Source organism: Marmota marmota, unplaced genomic scaffold, assembly GCF_001458135.2.
Source record: "Marmota marmota marmota unplaced genomic scaffold, marMar, whole genome shotgun sequence".
Taxonomy (NCBI): domain Eukaryota; kingdom Metazoa; phylum Chordata; class Mammalia; order Rodentia; family Sciuridae; genus Marmota; species Marmota marmota.
In genome coordinates, this window is record NW_026000224.1 from 1,934,913 (window position 1) to 1,954,238 (window position 19,326).

Consider the following 19,326-nt stretch of genomic DNA (forward strand, 5'->3'; position numbering starts at 1 on the left):
AGAAGACATTAATTGTGTCCTTTTTGAAAAAAAGTCAAAGTACCTGACTTAATAAGGAAAGAAAAATAATCCTATGTTGAGGTGGCTGAGCTCCACAGTGAGGGCAGATCTTCCATGCCATGTGAAAAGGGGAAAGAAATTCATACTGGCTCCGCTGTTACATTGTGGACTGCAAAGGCCATGGACGCAGTGTGACAGGGCTTAGTGAAGACAGAAAAGGTGCAGGGAACAGCTTCAGTGCTCTCCACGGTTTAGACATCCCCTCGGGGTCTTGGAACCTGTCTCCTGGGTGGACAGGAGAATGCTGTGTCACTTGCAACCATCTATTTCTTTTTCCATCTTCACTGTGTGGCTGGAGTCTTGAAGGCAGAGCTGCTCTTTTAATTTTATTTCCATGAAAAAGTGCGAGGACAGTGGCTGGCATGTGCTGGCCCTTGGGCGTGACCTGCTCGGTGAATAAGTGAATCAGGCCTTGAGGAACTGCTGACGTGAGCGTCCAGGGAGAGCACTGTGTTTGAAGGTTGAAAAAGTTTCATTTTTTCTGTTTTAAAGCCTTTCCTCCTTTGTTCCCCCTGGTTTTCACTAGTTGTCATGGCCACCTAAGTGACACTACACTTCACCATCACCCACTCATCCTACCTCCCGTAGTCAGCTCCTGGGGTCAGGTGAAGGAGATGGTGGAGCGGCGCCTTCGTACCCAGTGCCGCACGGCCCCTTTGAGATTGTCCGTCTCTGCCTGCTAGCTTTATAAAATCCTTGGGATCTATTGGACATGAGATTGCCTATTGAAGCCCTCATTAATTATCACTGCTTTCCGTCCCAGAGCCCCCTCTCCTGTGTGATCTTTTCCCAGCACTTCATTTTTATGAACTCTACTTCATTTCTTATTGAAAACGCAGGGTGGCAATGCCCGAAGAATCTTAATAGAAAAAAAAAATGTCACCCGAGCTGTGGAAGATGGACTTCCAACACGTCCTAGGAGGACCCCCCCCTGGCCAACACTCTGCACTGCTGCGTTCTCAGAGGCAGGGAGGGCTCTGGGCCTGGGACCCATTCATCTGTAGAAGGCACCTTTCCTCACCTGGCAGAGTGCTAACATGGTGCTGTGTACAGCAGTGATTCCAAACGGGAGTCAGGGCCCTTTAGCCGGCATGCATGTTGACTTAGAGGCCAAGATTGCATGACTTCTCTTGCAGATAGAAAAGTGGATTCCGAGAGATGAGCGAACAGCTGTAAAATTTCTGTAAAATTTCAAAGCATCATTTAGTAATGACTGCCTTTTAAGAGTAAGAACAAAAGCCGCGTATACAGCTTGCACTGCATACTAATCAAAATTTATTCATGAAGTTCAAGTTCAAACCTCACTGTGTCTAAATATTTTCATTATTTATTACAATTAGCATAGGCATGATTCATGTTACCTGTCTGCCTTGTTTTAGAGCTCTAGTCCTGCCGAAGAGCACTTGAGAAATTGGACAAATCTCTCCCACTAGCTTGTGATAACAATCCCAGCTGAGCTGAGTAGCGTCAGTCAGCAAGGTGCCAGGCTGCTCTGCGTATAAATGCTCATCGGATTGGGAAACAGTGCGATGCAGAAATGTATTAATTACTATCTTAGAGGCAGAAGGTAAGGAAAATTAGTCTTCATGTTATAATTTGAAAAAAATGAGTCATGGTAGTTAATTAAGCTATCTAATACCTCAAGGCAAATGAATGCCTGAATCAATTCACAATTAACAATTCAAATAACCCCACTTTTAAAGTAGCCTTATAATACCTGTAGTTAAAATTGGAAGCTGAGGCTGTCGGTGCTGCTCTCACTTGCCTATACATGCGTGTGCAAGGTGCCGTTAGCTACACATCTGCTGCAAGGAGAGGCCGTCTCCTTCCCTTCTTCAAGCTCTGCTTGGAATCCAGGAGGATACGTCACACCTAGACATCCCTTCATGAATTCTCAAAAATTACATTAGATTTCTCTTCTTTATCACCATAGTTTATTGTGAAAATTTCCCAAAAAAAGAACGGGCTGTGACGTTTAACGCCTTCAGCGCTCAGTGGCCCTTGCGGTGGGGCTGGCTCAGTCTGTGAACTGCGTGCAACTCCAGGAGAAGACCCTGGTGAGAGCCACCGGGCCCTGCACCACGTCTGCCCCGGGAGGCATTAAAATGAACTCACCAGATTCAAAGGAAGTCTTTGACAAATAACAGAAAATATAGCTTTAATTATTAAATGTAAACGGACATGTTTCATAAAACCTCATTACCTGGGCAAATCAGGTTTCTCATGTGGAAAACACAGATGATAAAATGTGTGTCCCTGTAATCCCCAGTCCTCTGTCTCCTAAGTGGACATCCCCATGCTTCCACTGTCTGCTGGATCGTGTACCTAAAGGGGTGAGGTTTCTCAGTTTTCCAGTGCATGAGCTGGCCTTTGGACTCCTGCTCCATCTGCAGAGTGGCTGCTGCGGCTCTTGCTTCCCTTAGTCTAGCTAACGATGTGCTCATGTGCTCAGGTTCCCAAGCATCTGTCTCAGAATATCCATAGACTGCTGGCTCTCTGCCTGTCCCTTCCAGGGACCAGACTTATCAGAACTAACTCAAAAGGCGTCCCACCTTCTCTCCTGCCCAGGACATCGGGCCCGAACTGTGGTCCCCCACTAGTCCCATCTGCCTCCGCCTGCCTGAGCCAGGCTTCCGGAGCAGCTTTCTTAAGAACAATGCTCCCAGGCCCACGGTACCAGGGGGGCCAGCCCAACCTCTGTGTTCCTCACCTAAGGCACTTCAGCATTTCCCATGCGGCAGCCACCTCCTGCACCGTCCTCCACCATGGACAGGTCCATCTTGCCTGGCTGAAACATTTGCCCCTTCCTGGAGCCCTGGCTTGTTCTCAGCATGCCCGCTCACGTCCTGCACCTGCTGATCCCGCCATGGCAGCTCAGACCGCGCCTCCTGGGTCCAGCTCCCGGGACTCCTCCCCAGGCCCTGGCCTACTGGATTCTCCTCCCTGTCTACACTCTCCTCAGGACTCACCTCTGCCTGCATGCCTGTGTCCTCTCCACTGTCTCCTTCCACAGAGGAGGCGTTCTCACTAATGGTGAATCTCAGTCTCCTTCCATCCCTGGTACCTAATGTGTCTCCACGTGTTGGACACCTAGGAGACAGGCGACTCGTGCCCTCTGGCCATCATCTGACCTATCTGCCCCATTTGAAGACTGGCTGTCCTCTGAGATGATGGATCTAAGCTAACTGTAGCTGCATAAGTTAGATGCTTATCAAATCAGGCCCCGATTTAGGCCATCTGCATAAACAAGCAATGAGAGCATTTGCTTAAACATATGTAGGAGTCAAACTTTTTAAATCATGTGGTTGACGGTGGCACCTACTGGCCATGTACAATATTGCATCCAGGATCTATTGTGTTTATAAAAATTGGGGCAGAAGACATTCTCCTGGGAGTCAAGGTGGTGGGGGACTGTCATTGGCCACTGTGGTGTGGAGGTGGGCACTCCATCAAGGAAGCTTCTTCTGTCTCCTTTAAGAGCTGAAGGCCATCCTGAGGGACACCGACTCCTGGGGGCACAACCCTCTCCAGGGTGTAGGCCGGCCAACAGGCAACTTGCTATTGATCAGAAGCTTCCACTATAGTTGGTTGGTCCACCATGGATCCCACCCTCAGAATCCAGAAGTCCATGGCAGTCAGAAATTGCCCGAGGATGCACGAGGAAGCATGCACCTTGTTTTAGGATTGGTCTCTGTTAAGCCTACACACACGCAAGCAGCAGCGCCTAAGACGCAAGCACACAGGACCAGTATTTCAGATCCTCATTTTTAGTAATGTTGTGCTCGATTGGAATGTAACAATCAGTTCATCACAGTCCTTATCTACTGTAGATAGCAAAATTTAATTGGTATGCATTCACTCACCACGAAGAATACATAAAACTCACATACATATTTAAATCCAATCAGGATTGGAAAGTAGTATAAGGTCTCCTTAAGACGCTTTCATGTAAACTGTTGAAACTGGTCGGCCTGATAATCCCTCCTCAGGGATGATGACCACAACAGAACAGGAATTCCCTCCAGAAATCAGGTTAGAGCTTTCTGGGCCAAAGCACAGAGCTCAGAGTGCACGAACAGAAGCTCTCAGCTTGCCATCTGGCGGCTCCCACCTGTCCCCTTGCAAATGCACTTGCTAGGACAGGGGTGGTGCTTGTTGGCTCTGAGGGAAGGTGTCCAGGTTAGTGGGGTCCACTCCTCCACAGTCCTGTCACCCTGCCAACCAGCAACCTCCGTCCTCTTTAACTCCTCATCTATAGAAGGAGAGCACTGTGGCATCTACCTGAGAGAGCATTCAGGTACTTACCAGGTGGGTTTGACACATGCTATATACTCAGGAAATGCAGCAGTTTTGATTTTCAGCCTTGAGCGCACAGCCAGCTATTCCCATCACATCTGTGAACCTCGTGCCTCAGAGCTTGCGCCCTGTTCCCTCCTCCTCGAGAAGTCCTCCTTACTTCTTTGTGTGGGCGAGGTTCCTCATTTTTTCTCGGGGTCACGTCGTCTCTTCTGTACCTTCCTGGATGCATTAGCAGGTGCTGACGCCCACCATGTCTGATGACTACATGCCATTGTCTCCCCTGTGGCCTGCAATTTAATCACCACAGCTGCCTTGAGTGTGTCCAGCTCCACGTGCTCTGAAGGCTGAAACCTCTCTGGGAACTAGAACCAGGGACACTCATTACTGGCTAATGATTTCTCTCCCCTCAGCCAACTCCCGGTGCCTCTGTCCTGGAAAGCACACACTGAGCATTCCACACGTGTTTGTAGATGTGCACAGATGTAACAGAGCACAGGGAGCAGGTGTGTGGAGGGATGGAGGAAAGAGGTCATCACTCCTGCAATTTCCTCTGGGGAGTCTCCTTCTGATCCTGGGTATTTGACTGGAGGACATTAGCTCTTGCTGGCCTCCCGATGCAGTGAGTGGACCTGTCTCACCTTCTCCCATCAGCCTCCTCCTGCTGGGAGCACAGACAGAGGTTGGGGGTGGAGGGAGACACTGGTCCCCGAGGGGTTCCTGCTACTGCACTCTCTATAGAACATGTGGGTGAGCCTGGACACCAAGGCCAGGTGCAGGCATCTGCTTCCAAAGGTCCTGTGAATACCCACTGACCATTGCACTAAAATATGCAGGAATCAGGGCCATCGCTGGGCAGATCTCTCAACCTGATTTTAAGTTTAGTGTCACCAGGACTCCTGGGGTCAGCCAGATCTTGGTTTCTGTCCTAAACTGTATGAACCTTTGGAAAAGTTGCTTAAACCCTTTGAAGCCTCTTCCTTTCCAAAACAGGAAATGACTACCATGCAATTACTGAGCTTTGACATGCGTCAAATAAAATGGTGTATGTAAGATTCGGGGCACACAATAGGCACCCATGCTGACATTCATAGGTAGTCAGTAAATGCAGCTGTTCTGTCCTCTGTTATTATTGTTTTGCTAATAAAATTAAGGGTACCCATAATTACACGAGTGGCAGTCATCATTGAAACTCTAGGGACACAGTATGACTCATGAGAGCCTCAGAGTGGAGCCCCCTCCCCATCACACCCCCCATCTGCCCCTGCACTTCTCAGTGCCCTTTCGTCAGGTGCGGGAGGTGAAGGACATCTCAGTTGGTTCTAGGTTCCTGTCCACTGACCGCCTGCTGACTTCATGGAGACTCCACGGTTTCTCTGTATGAAGGTGTGGTGGAGTGCCTCAAGCAGCCCGTCCACCTCTTGACCTCACAGGGCTGGACAGGAAGGAATGGGGAGGTCACCATGTACTGACTGCTGCAGCCCCAGGGGAAGGGCTGCTGCCTGCTGGCCGTCTCCCACAGGCAGCAAATAGCTTCTGAGCAACATAAGAAGGAAGTTCACCGAGAGTCCATTAAACTCTACTCCAGAGGCTTCTTCTGATGTTTATTTATCCAGAGCTTCTCCTCCCATCTCATTTCTATTCCTCCTCTCTCTTTCTTATCCCTCATTCATCTCAGAGTAATCTGACTTGACTGTGTGGTGAGTTGGGCTTTCATTTCTTAATGTGGCAAGATTCCCTAAAGCCAAGATGCCTGGGAACACAAGGTTATCAAGAGTGCTTTCCTCGGTGACCACCTGGTAATGGGTGAGTCCTGGCTCATTCTGGCCCTATCATTTATCTATCTATCATCTAACTGTCTATCTATCCATCACTATCTGTCTATCATCCACCCACCCATCTAATTCGAAATTACCTAATTATGTTCCTCTTTACATGGGACCGTGAGCTCCTGATAGTCCTTTGTCAAAGCCAGTAACTTCTGGATCCTTGCATGTTGAACATCCAACAATTAAAATCCCCTGTTTGAAAAGAATAATCTTCTCACATGAATTCAGTTTTTTAAAATTATTTCACAGCTAAATACTGTTCTTTAACATTCTTCTATTATCTATAATGTGTCCAGGATTTTCAAAATGCTAGTAATGAGGACATAGGAACAAGAAAGGGAACAGCCATCTCACAGTTATGTTTTGTTTTTTCAAGGTCTTATTTATTTATTTATTTATTTAGTGTGTTCACACGCAGTGCCACGTGTGTGCTAAGGGAGTACTCCACCACTGAACTCATCCCCAGTCAAATATGGGTTCATTTGGATGCCCTGGCCTAGGGCTAAATTAGGTTGCAAAGTAGAAGGAGATTTTCTCTCTCAAAATGCCATCATGGAAGCAAGACTCCTTATACACGGTCAGGTTGTTCAGGACTGACTCAGGCCTGCATGGAGCTGCGTTTGTGCTGTCCCTTGAACACCTGGGTACTGGGCAGTGCCTGCACACTGTGAGCCTTTGCCTTTGGATGTGACCAGTGCACACGGGGTCCAAGCAGCCCATCATGGGGACTTGGAAGACCCTCTGGGGTCTGTGAGGGAGCTGTGTGCAAGTTTCCTTTCTACAGGGAGAGGCCTCCTGGGGGCAACGGTGGTGCCTGAGGACTGATGAAGGGTGACCTCTGCTGCACACCCTGAAGTCCCTCGTCCCCAGTGGAACGACTCACTTTCTGCTGTCAGAGCTGTTACTTGATGGGAATCTGTGACAACTGTGAAAACTGGTGTCTGCTGCAGACTTAGGACTTCCTTTGCAGTGAGATTAGTGCCTGTCATTGTTTTGTCCCTATCTTGTTAGCTATGAGCACATGTGCTGCCATTGCAAACCTTTAGTGCATGCATGTTGGTTAAATGAAGAAAGAGGCTAATAGGCCTGTTTCGTAGGGTAGAGCTCATGAGCAGATATTGTAAAACAAACTCTTTCACTGAAAAAGAATATCAGGATGGTCTTAGTGTTTTGCAAAATTGGTTCTTGCCAAATTGAGAAGTCTTTGTTAAAAGATTGAAGGGAGGAGAAGTTTACTGGATTTGGGTTCGTAATAGGCAAACTCAGTCATAGACAAAAGGACTCAGATATTTTAACCACCATTTAACCATCAAATCTTATTGGAGAAAGGTAACCTATTGCATTATCATTAGTTATTAATATCATAGTGTGATTCTAATGATCATTAGCATTTTGAGAAGCCCTCATCTGTCAGGGCAATGCAAGAGGAACAACTGTGAGTCCGATAGACCAGCCCGTGTCCTCTTTGGGTTGCCAGCTCTGAGACTGGGCTGATGTCCTAAGACAGACCAGCTGTGTCCTCTTGGAGTCATCAGCTCTGAGCCTGGGCTGGTGTCCTGGAGACAGACCAGCCCGTATCCTCTTGGGGTCGCCAGCTCTAGCCCTGGATGGTGGACACACGGCAAGTGCTGGCTTTCAGATTATCAGTTAGTATTTGCCATCATTCTCGTTCACATACTGTGGGGTGCTTTTGAGCCATGATCTCACTAAATCTTCACAACACAGCCAGCCTGGCTGCACCCCATTTCCAGGTGAGGAAACTGAGGCATGTGTTTTCTGACTTCTCTGAGAACAGACAAGTGGTGGAGAGGGCTGAGCCAGGCCCCCTGACCTGAGCATCTGCTCTCCTGCCGCCTGCCTTGCCAAGCCCATGACAGCTAACGCTGAAGGTGGTGCAGGCTTTAACCCACGGGGCTGCAGGGGAGAGGTCTCCATGAGAGGCAGTAGGCAGGACCGTCTGCAGTGTGGGGTGTGCCCTGGCTGGGTGGCCCACAAGTGCTTGGGGATCAGACTCCTAGACAAAAATGAACAAGAAGGAGCCTCACTTCCATTACTAATTTGGCTGAGAGAAGATGAGGTGCCTGTGGTGCCCCTGGATGATGGTTTTATTAGGTGCCTGAGCAGAACCATCATGTTCCAGGTTCATCTTAGCAATGGGCTTATTTTACCTTATATTCTTTCGCCTGTGAGAAAAATCAGCAAATATGTTTACATAACTTCCACTGAAGTTAACAAAATACCAAGGGTGTGGGGTCTATTTTTTTCGGATAATGACATGGGCTTGGCGTGTAGAATATTAAGTGTTGTTAGTCTGCTTTCCACACTGAAGTGAGCTCTGTACTCATGACTGGCCATCAATTACCTTGTAGGTTCACTTGCACTGTTGGAAAATCGACTGCATAATTCTGTCCAACCAAGTTGAAAAATATTTAGCCATAAAAGACAAACAAAACGACCAGTAAACTACTTTTGATTGTAACCGGCTGACATATCTAACATGCATTTTGCAATACAGGGTTTATTATTATGTGTTTGTTAAAATTTTGTATTTTGATCCTTATATTTTTAAAACTCAAAAAAACTATAGGTTTTGTCATTATTTATTGTGCTTTGAGCAGTTGTTTGAGGAAAGCAGAAAAAATATTAAATACCAAAGGGTAAGTCAATTAAGAAGTTGAATAGGTTGAAGCTGAGAATCGAACTAACATTTCTCAGGAGGTCTAATCCTGAGCTTAGGTTGTCAGTCTCGAATATAAAATCTTTGGGGGAAACAGCACGCGCACAGGTATAAACACAATCCCTCTGGGTGTAGCGATAATGAAAACCAACTTATTCCTTGGCTGGTTTTTGGGGAGTCAGGGTACAAGCCATAAGCTGACAGTGCCTGAAGACTTAGCCATGCAATCTCTGAGACGTAAGCCCTAAGATGAAATACAGGCTACATTCTCATTGATAAAGAAATCCTTCATATGTTTACAGAAATGTTCCAAAGAATCTTGCAGGAAATGTTCCAGGGTATTTTGAAAACCAGTCAGCTTATCTTAAGTGCATTTAATTTTACTTGACTGAAGAGATTTCTTCAAAGGAAAGAGAATCTCTGTGGTGCTGTCTGCGCTTTTGGACAGCCAGGCAGTTGGGATACTGAGGCAGACTGCTCTTTGTCCTGTTGCCCAGGGTTAGGGTTAGGATATAATGGAACTGGAGCAATGAAATAAATATTCGTTGTTAAATCAATGTAAGTTACAAAAACAAATGCAAAAAAAAAAAATCAATAAATTTGGGTGGGTAACTTTTCAGTTTTTCAGTTCCATAGATTGCACAGGAGTGAAATCTTTGCTTTCTTGATCTTTTCTTTAATTGCTTAATTACACTGGTTGATTAATCCTAAAGACAAGGACATTCCAAGAACACAAATTTAGATTTTTTTTTTCTATTTTTAGTGGACTAGAAACCAATAAATACAAAGCTATGTGTGGTTAGTGGGAGATGCTCCAGCACTCTGGGTTCCCGGCTCCCTGCCCTTCAGCACCCAGGGCCACAACCACGCCAGGCTGGGTCCGACTCAGCTCTTCAGGCTGCTCAGGTACTTTCCCCAAGTCTGGTTCCCTCATCTGGAGACTGACAACAGGACTTTCAGGACCCAGCAACCACGGCATTAACGCGTGCTTCCACCCAGCCCAGCCAGAGTCCATATTTGTTAAGGACTGGGTTTTTCTCTGTTTCCCAAGGCACACAGTTTTGGACCAGAATTGGCTTTTGACCTTGGCCCTGGGACATGGTGGTATCAAAGACCTGACTGAGAGAAGGAGAGCAAGTGGGGGCTGGCGCCAGAAGCGGTTCCCTCTGCCTTGTCTCCCCCTTTGCTCTGCCACCAGTGGTCTAAGAGATGCCGCACCTCTGTGATGGGCTGAGCATGATGCCTTCCAGGTCCATCTGCCTTGCTGTCCATATGGAATTTTCTTGTTTACTAAGTTGAATGCCATGCTCTTGTGCGCAAGCACCCATGCTTTAACCCACTCACCTAAGATGACACATGAGATGCTTCAGCTTCTTGGGTGCTGAGAACAATGCTGCAGTCAGCCCTGCGTGCTAGCAACTTTCTGAGATCCTGGTTTCATGTCTTCTGGTGTACACTGGGAACGAGATTTCTTCATTACAGGGTCATTCTAGTGATTTGAAGAGTCTCCATACTGCTCTCCACCGTGGATGTACCACTTTATATTCCTACCAACAAAGACACTCATCTTGCTAATCCTGAGCGCTCAGCACTTGTTAAATTCTGGTTTTCATCATGGTGCTCCTAACAGGAGTAAGGGGGTCTCTCACCATGGTTTTGCTTTGTGTTCCCCTCATACTTAGTGATATTCTGCACCTGTTCCCGTATGGTTGGCTGTTTGTGCATCCTCTTGGAGAAATGCCTATGCAAGTCATTCACTCATATTTTATTCAATTAATGATTTTGCAATTAGGTTGTAGAAGTTCCTTTTCGTTTCTTGGATAGACCCTTAGTCAATGGCGTGACTTGAAAAGAATCTTCTTATTCTGAAGCATTCCTGTGCCTTCTGTTGACTGCTCTGCTCTGCTCTGCAGAGCCATTGGTTTGACCTAGTCCCTCTTGTCTTTTTTCTTCTGTTTCCTGTGCTTTTTGATCCTACATGGATAAAATAGGCAAAAAATAAAATAAAATAGAAAAAAAGCAGACACCTAGAAGCAGCAAGTGCACTGTGGTTTCCAGAGGCCGTGGAGGCAAACGGGAGAGGTGGTGGAGGGGCGTGGACTGGCAATGCACAAGGCCTTTTGCTCATGGATAGTTTTGCAGATGCGCCTCTCGGGGCGGTGCGGCCCTGCACACTGGAACGTGTCACAAGAGCAGAGCTGAGTGTGTCCTTGCCACCAAGTTCTAAGGGGAGGATGAACTGCCAGGAGTCAGCCTTAGAAAGTTGTAATGAGCCCGAGAGTCATGAGTACAGTGCTTGCCCAGCACGTTTTGCTTTCAAACCAAATTTCTCAGTTACTTCAACTTCCGTGTCCCATGAACATCTCAGCTTTACATTAGCATTCACATGGCAGTTAGGGCCATTATCCTGTGGTGACAGTCTATTATTTCACCTGGAAATAATGATTGTTTCTTAACTATTACTACACACCTGGTTGTTTCCAGCAACCAATGAAATATGAATTATTACTCTGGTGGGTGTTTGTCTCTGAGTGACAGGTTCCAGAAGCACTGTGCAGGGGAAGGCCAGGGTGTCCACTGCCATTAATTTGGATGAAAATATGTAAACAGACATTGCGAATATTGCAATGAGACTCCCTTTATTTGTTTCACACACACACACAAACACACACACACAAACACACACACGCACTTCACAAGCTGCTTCTTTTGAAATGAAGAAGACTGCTGTGTTTGAGATTATTTCTGTGGTTTAATCATTAATAGAACCCTCTTGGCCTCCAAAATACTTAAATTAGAACAGCTGTGTTACCACTCTGCTTACAAACTTTCCTACACCTTAGATAAGTAGCGCATTCTTCTTAATTACGCGATTGCTCTGCTGAGGACCAGGTGAGGTTGGACAGCACGGGCTTCATCACTCTTCACAATAAGTAAAACCTTGGCAAACCATCAGTCTTTCCAGTGTCCACCTCACAGCCAAATAGCAATAAGGACTGCTTCAAGCTGACCTGTGCCCCAGGAGAATGATCAGTTATTCATCCGCACAGTTGCCCTATCACTGTCCTCTTCCCTGGCTCATCTAGATGCCAGCAGAGAATTGATTAATTTCCATGGTCTGTTCTAGTCCGATTTTTTGCTGCCATGGCTAAAGGATCTGAGCAGACCAACCGCAGAGGAGGAAGGTTCGTTTGAGGGCTCAGGGTTTCGGGGGTCTTAGTCCTCAAAGGCTGGCACAATTTCTCGGGGCTCAAGGTGAGGCTGAAGATCAAGGGAAAGTGTGTGTCAGAGGAAAGTAGCTCAGGTCATGGTGATCCAAAGCAGAGACTCCACTCTCCTGAATCAAAAATATACGCTCATGCCACACCCAATCCCCATCTCCTCCAGCCACCCCTGCCCCTTCAGTTAATCCCGTCAGGAATTAGCTCCCTAATTAGGCTAAGGCTGTCACCCAATCCTTTCTCCCCTGAACTTTCTTGCATTGTCTCACACGTGAGCTTTTGGGAGACATCTCACATCCAAACCACAACAATGATCCAAAAATATGTATCTTCAGGCAGCAATTATATTTCTCCACTTACTTACACATGTGTGAGCATTGTGGGTGTGTTTGTATGTGTCTGTTCCTGGGTGTGTGATTGTGCTTCTCTGCCTTGATTTGGGCTACTGTCTCGAAGTGCACTTTTCTTTCTTCGCTTAGTGAGATTCTGTTTAGCTTTCAAAGTTCCCCTCTGATACTGATCCCTTGTCTCCTCTCAAGCACATTCCTCTTTCCTCTCTTCTGTTCCCTTTCTCACCCACTTCCCCAAGGGCCACCGGGCCACCCTGACTGCACTCACCCCTTGGTAGCCATGCTCCATTGCATCAGTTCTCCTACAGAATGATTTGCACACCATCATTATTACCGTCCTCCCGGGGCTGGTGCGGACTGTAGGATGTAGCGCTCCGGCTTGCCACCCTTCCATGAGGTCTGAGCCTTACTCTGTAAGGCTTTATGGATCAGGTCATTCCTGATGACTTCATTTGCATTGTTCTAATCAATCCTCAATTTCCCTGAGCACCCCATTTTACCAGGAAGGAGGCAAATTAAGGTTAAGAACATTAAGGTAATTTTCTCCAAGGTGACACATCCATTAACTAAATACCAATTGGTCCCTAACCACTGCCCCCCACTTTTCCTTCCCATATCAGAAACCTCTAGGATTAATGGTCCCCTAAAGCCACCAAGGGTTATGAAATATATCAAAAGCCATTTAGCAAAAACTTTATTTCAAAAAAATGTAAAAATTCCAGAGATTTGGATTTGTAGAATATAGAGTTAAACCTTACAGAGGAAGAGATGACTGAATTCATGAGGCAGAACCAGAAGAAATCTCAGTGAAACTTCTTCACTCTTTTACAAGTTCTCACTTGCGCAGTAGCAAAATTATGAATATAATATTTTAATGAATCATTGAAAACCGAGTCCTCAAAAAGACTAAAATTTGGAAGAAGAAATTAAAAGTCACCCTTGTTTAATTCCTAATTTTCAACATTAAGAAACATAGGCTTGAGCTTTATATAGATAAAGAATTTAGTCATTTGAATTAAACCCAGGAAAAGCCTAGGGCTTAACAGACCCGACAGGAGCCAGAAGTTGTCAGAGTTGCTGCACAAACCACCCAGCAGCTTCGTCTAGACATCAGCAAGCTGTGCTCCATCAAGACGTCACTTCCATGAAGTTAGTGGACAGAGCAGCAAAAATTCATTTCACAGACATGGTGCTGGAAGGAGAAGTAGATACGGTGAAATAAAATTAATTACTGGATCCCCAAATGGTTGCCAACAGGATCATCAGAGACAAAGTCAGAACAAATTAATTATCAAAACGAAACATAGTCACAGAGGTACCCAGCGCCTTTCTCCAATTGACATAAATATAAAGGCAAAGAGACAATGAATATGATAGAGGAGAAAGTTATTTAAAGGACAAATTGCATATGGTTTCATAAAACTGAGGGATGTGCTCTGGAGAGACGAGGTTGACCAAGCAGAGGTAAGATCAAGGCTGCTTATGTAATTATCAATTTGTCCTTGTGAACTCTGACCTGTAGGAGACAATATTGCATGCACTCGATTATATTTCCATGAAAACCATGGGGAATTTTCTCAAATATCTTTATTTGGTCATATTTGAGCATTGCCAACAATTCACTTGATCTTAACCTTTCTAATGCCTATTGCTTTTACAAATAGTTTGTTAAGTCAAAAGCAGGTTAATTGCCTGGTAATCCCCTGACCCATGTGAACATGGAAAATCTCAATCCAGTCGTAATCCTCTTACGCTGACTTTTACTCTTTTTTGAATCTTCCTAATTGCATATAGAATATTGTTTGAAAAACTGTTAAAACTATCAGGGGAGGTTGAAGACACACAACACTGAGCACACTTTGCCCCTCACTAAACATAGGTAAGGTTCTGATTACGTACAGAGGGTAAGATGTCAGCGGTATCCAGCTTGTAACACAGCAAGAGCCATCATCCTTAAGTATCCAGCATGGTAAAAATAAGTCGCCATCCTCCACGACTCACACAGAACTTTCTCTTACTTTCCTCAAATGCATTGACTCACAGGCAAATCTAGAAGATTGCAATATTTAATCTCAGAAAAAAGATGGAAGTATCTGAGTGCCTGGTTAATTTTACCCTGTCTGTCAAGACGGGGCACATTCAGGGTGGTGAGGTCACCCACAAGAAATGAAGGGTGAAGAGAAGGAGAGGGTTAGGAACAATGACAAGTGGTGGTGGCATTAGAAGTCATAATGTTAGGCAGCACATCTTTTCACAGTACTTCTTGGTTACTGTTTTCAACTTGGCCTTCATAAAATACCTGAAGTTGACTAGTGAACGTGCTGACCTGCATTCTCAGCTTCTCTTGGGCTGCAGAAGTTGCATGGGCTGCGGGGGCGGGGGGGGGGAGGCAGCAGACCCATGACTGACGTGCGGCTCCGTGTTCACGTACACATTGCATTTGGCAGCACACACCTTCTCAAGGGTCGTGGTGTCAACGTGCTTTCTCGGGAGCCACAGTCTGGTTATAGCACGGAGTTTCTCTTTAGCTTGGGATTCAACCAGCACTGATAGAGCACTTTCCTCAACGTGGTCGGGTGTCACCACTGGCTCTTTCAAATACAAATTCCCATTAGGTTGAGTAAATTTACCTACTTTTCTGAAAGCAAGGGCTTCATAAAACCCTGTAAGAATAGCCCTGATTACTAGGGGATTTCAACAATGCTACGAGCTCTTTCCGTGAATTGCTCTAAGAGGTTTCATAATACAGGTAGAATGTGCATGAAATATGAGAGAAGTTTATCATCTATAGCATATTATTTCACAGTGTGACATTTTTTTTAACTTAAATTGCTATGGAAATTCTCAATAAATGGTACCTAAATTTGCTTTTGGGGGAGATAAGCACCTTTGTGAAGCACATTTTATTTTTAAGATAAAGTTTGCATAATTAATCATTTCTTAAACTGGTCAGACTAAGTTGACACATCTTACCAAGCTATTCATATGTATCTCAATTCAGCAATATTTCCAAATGGAAACTGCATAATAGTCCTTGATATTGATAAAAATATTTTTGCATTCTTGACACGACTGAGGTGTCACAGTGACCTGGTTACAGATGAGAGGAGAGGACAGGCTACTCAGAGGAAGCTTGGTGTCTCACCCGATGCAGGTCAGACCTGAAGCATCAGTTCCGCTGGTTTTCACCTTGGAGGAAGGACTCTCTCCACTGCAGGCTGTCCTCCTGTGTGAGCGGGGGACGTGTGGGATAGCAGACATCACACCCTCTATGGCAGAACAATTTCACCGTTTTTCCAATATTAGGAAAGTAAAGTTTAAGGGAAGAGAGGGCAACACAAAGATGTGCACACCCAGGGTCGAGAACACCTGCACCTCATCCACCCGCAGACATGGAGAAGAACCTCCCTTCTCCGAGGGACTGCTGTCCTCACAGCTCAGTGCACCGAGTCTCCATCAGACAAGCGGGGTGAATGCTGGTGCAGCTGAGCACAGAGCTGGTGTGGTCCTCCATCCCAGGCTGCCCAGCCTTCCTGGAGAAGCCACATGGATAGGAAGGATCAGAAAACACCTTCTGGAATTGTCTGAGTTTCCAGTGTAATTGAGTGATTTCAGTGAAGTTTTGCCACAATCACTTATTGTCATGCATTCCTTGGGTTAGTATTTTAGGACATTCTCTTATTATCTCTCTGTCGTTCTGAGAAGACATTGACCATTTTCTCATGGTTCTATGATGAGCTTTCATTTACTACCCAGAGGGAAGCCATTGGGAGAGTCGTCGTGATTTATGCTGGCTTATATTTAGATTTCAATTGCTACATAAGGTGTATTAAAGTGGGCCTACACAAACAATGTGAGTGCATAGTGGTCATGTGTCTTTTATAAAGCTTCTGGGTATGCAGGCTTACGTGTTGGTGATATTCAGCACTTTGTATCTTTGCTTTGTGCACCCAGACCATTGTTTCCGTCCAACAGCAAAGAGCAGTTAAGCCCCCTTAGCCACAGTTTTGCTTTCCATGATTTCAGTTACCCACAGTCAACCAAGATCCAAAAATATATGTGGTGAGTTCCAGAAACTAAACTGTTCACATGTGTTAAACCGCATCTCTTTCTGATCAGCGTGATAGAATCTGCTGCTGGCCTACTCTGTCCCACCCAGGACATGAATCATTTATTATTTATTTATTTATCTCTCTATCTATCTATTTATATTTATTAGTCTATCCACACAGTATATGCTACCCACCTGGTAGTCATTCAGTAGCCATCTCAATTATCAGACCAACGATCATGGCATTTCAATGTTCAAGTAGCCTTTATTTTATTTAATAAAGGCCCCAAAGTCTAAGAGCGATGCTGGTGATGCTGGTGATTTTGTTACAGTATATTCTTAAAGTTATTTTACATTACTAGTTGTGGTTGTTGACCTCTTTCTGTGCCTGGTTTATACATTAGCCTTGATCATAAGTATGTCTGCATAGGAAAATATAGCCTGCATGTGGCCTGACACTGTCCAGGGTTTCAGGCATCCCCTGGGACCTAGGGACATTGCCACAGGTAAGGAAGTCCACTGCACATCACCCTGCCCAGGCCAGAAGAAGGTGTGCACTGCAGCTGGGGAGGAGCTCCACATTTGCAGAGAGGTGGTAGGAGGACGCCCATCGAGGTCCCAGTTCAGATTCTCAGAGGGCTCCTTGGGCCAGAAGCCCAAAGCAGGGGGCATAAGTGTGTTTCTTTCAACAGGAAGCTCCATAATTGGAAACTTAGGTGCTGGTGAACAGAGCAGCTTTACAGGCCTGCCAATTACAATGAAACCAATTAGTTGCTTGGCTAACAAATATTTCAGTGTTTTCAATTGAATGTGTGTGTGTGTGTGTGTGTGTGTGTTTTTCTCTGAAAGAACTCTATACAAACATTTCCAGAAAATGCATTCATTGCCAGTACAAAGAGGTCCATGGAGAGAGGAGACAGGAAGATATTTGATTGAATACGTGATATCCCAATCTTAAGAGGAGAAAATTGGAAGATGTTTACCAGGATGCATAGTCTTATTCAATAGACATTGAATGCTGAGAGGAAAATAAAGTCAGAATAAATAAAGGATAATACATACCATATATTTTGGCACATGTTGGGTGTACATGTAACAGTACTATTTTTAGAAAAGAGTTGGGAAATTTCATGTATCCTATGAACATTGCAGAATAATTACATACAATGAAACAAATTGGAGAGGTCAAATTTATTTCTATATTAAATAAATTATATGAGTTCTTCATCTGAGCGTGAGATATGTTGTCTGATGCAATGTTTAGAGCACAAGAACAAGTTTTTGATGACATGGTTTAAGTTACCATAATTGTGAAATGCTGAATAATATCTATAGTATAATGAGTTATTATTATTATTTTTGTTAAAAATGGTGTATATAATACTGTATATGTCTACTATTCATCAGCTACTATAGTACTGCATACATCTTGGGCAATAAAAAAAAAAGCAAGTGTGTTTCGGTCAATGATGCAACAGAAGGAATCCATATGCTGTGGATGCTTTTAGCTCTAGGAACCCAATAGGGGCAGGCTGTGGTCAGCACGTGCTTCTCTAAGGGGCTTGTCTCCTAAGCCTTTATTCTTCATCAGCCATGGAAAGCTCTACTATCATCTTCCTCTGATTTTCAAATGAAGAAACCAAGGCACAGTCTTAATATAAATCAAAGCTTGGGAATCAGACACATAGTTCTAAATCTCACCCTCACCATGTAGCAAACCAAACTTTCTGTAGTAAACAGTGCGACTCCTTTGATTTTATCTGTGAAATGTGAAACTACATATATCCTGGGGCGGAGCACAAATAAATTGAAACTACTCTGTCCTACAGACTGCCAGGGAGCAGCAGGCATTTTGTCCTTAGGAACAGGGTTGTGGTCCAGTGCTCCCCTCCCAGGGGATTACCCCTCTACCTAGGCTTCCTCATTCCCTCAGGCCTGGGTCCTTTCTCTGCGGATGCCTCTTCCTTCTCATGAGGTTGTTATTGATATATATTTGAAAATATTCAATCAGGAGGACTCGTGGTATTTGAGAATCTACAGATGACATTAGTCACAAAGCTTATTCCATTTGTGAATGGCCCCAAGACTTACAGTGCTGTGTCCTGTGCTGGGTTTGGTGTGATTCCTGGGTTGATTACAACACATTTCTGTTCGCACTGAGAAAAATGATGGTCTCAACAAAGCTCACCCGATATCCCTATAAGTAATATATGACACCTGAGTGAAATTTAGCTTTTTAACACTACTATAATACTGGAGTTGACAGGGTAAAACATAGTGTTTGAGCAGATGTTATTTGTGGTTGATTGTTCTAATTTTCTGTGCCAACACTATATCAAATCATTATTTTCAATTTTCCCCGAGTAATCCCATAGTCACAGGCTTCCTGCATTACCATATTACTCCTGATGATTTATTTCTAATCACATGGAGAGTACATAGTCAGCGTGATAGCTGGATTGCATTAATTTGACTACAAACAAAATGACACAGTTTAAAATATTGATTGCAATAGGGTTCTCTCTTCATAAATACGCCCTGTAAGCAGTTGATTTAAGCGTGTGATTAAATTGTTTGGTTTGATTCACAAATTGTATTTTGATTATATGAGAAAATGGAAAAAGTGAGAAATCACAATGTTAGGTTGAAAAGGAAACCACTCCCCTAGGACAAAGCAATGGTGCTGGGCCTGTCCCGTGGGACTGGGCAGGGGGCTGGGTGAGTGGGCCCAGGGCCAGCCTTCTCCTGGGGTGCCTTTCAGTCTTGCCTCCCGAAGTCACACTCCCTGCTATGACACTGGACAGGAAGTGAGCTCCCAGCAGGCACTGCTTTTTCATTTGTT

General features: G+C 44.9%; 1 protein-coding gene and 1 long non-coding RNA gene across 3 annotated transcripts in view; one reads left to right on the plus strand and one right to left on the minus strand.

Annotated features, from left to right (window-relative positions):
* Csmd1 (CUB and Sushi multiple domains 1) overlaps positions 1 to 19,326 on the plus strand; it is a 1,636,907-nt gene that overhangs the window by 134,446 nt on the left and 1,483,135 nt on the right. The window lies entirely within an intron of this gene.
* Positions 348 to 16,708, minus strand: LOC125613235. The gene is made up of 3 exons (XR_007343735.1): positions 12,353 to 16,708; positions 9,748 to 9,751; positions 348 to 359 (listed from the first exon to the last, which is right to left on the minus strand). It is a non-coding gene; the product is annotated as an uncharacterized LOC125613235 (long non-coding RNA).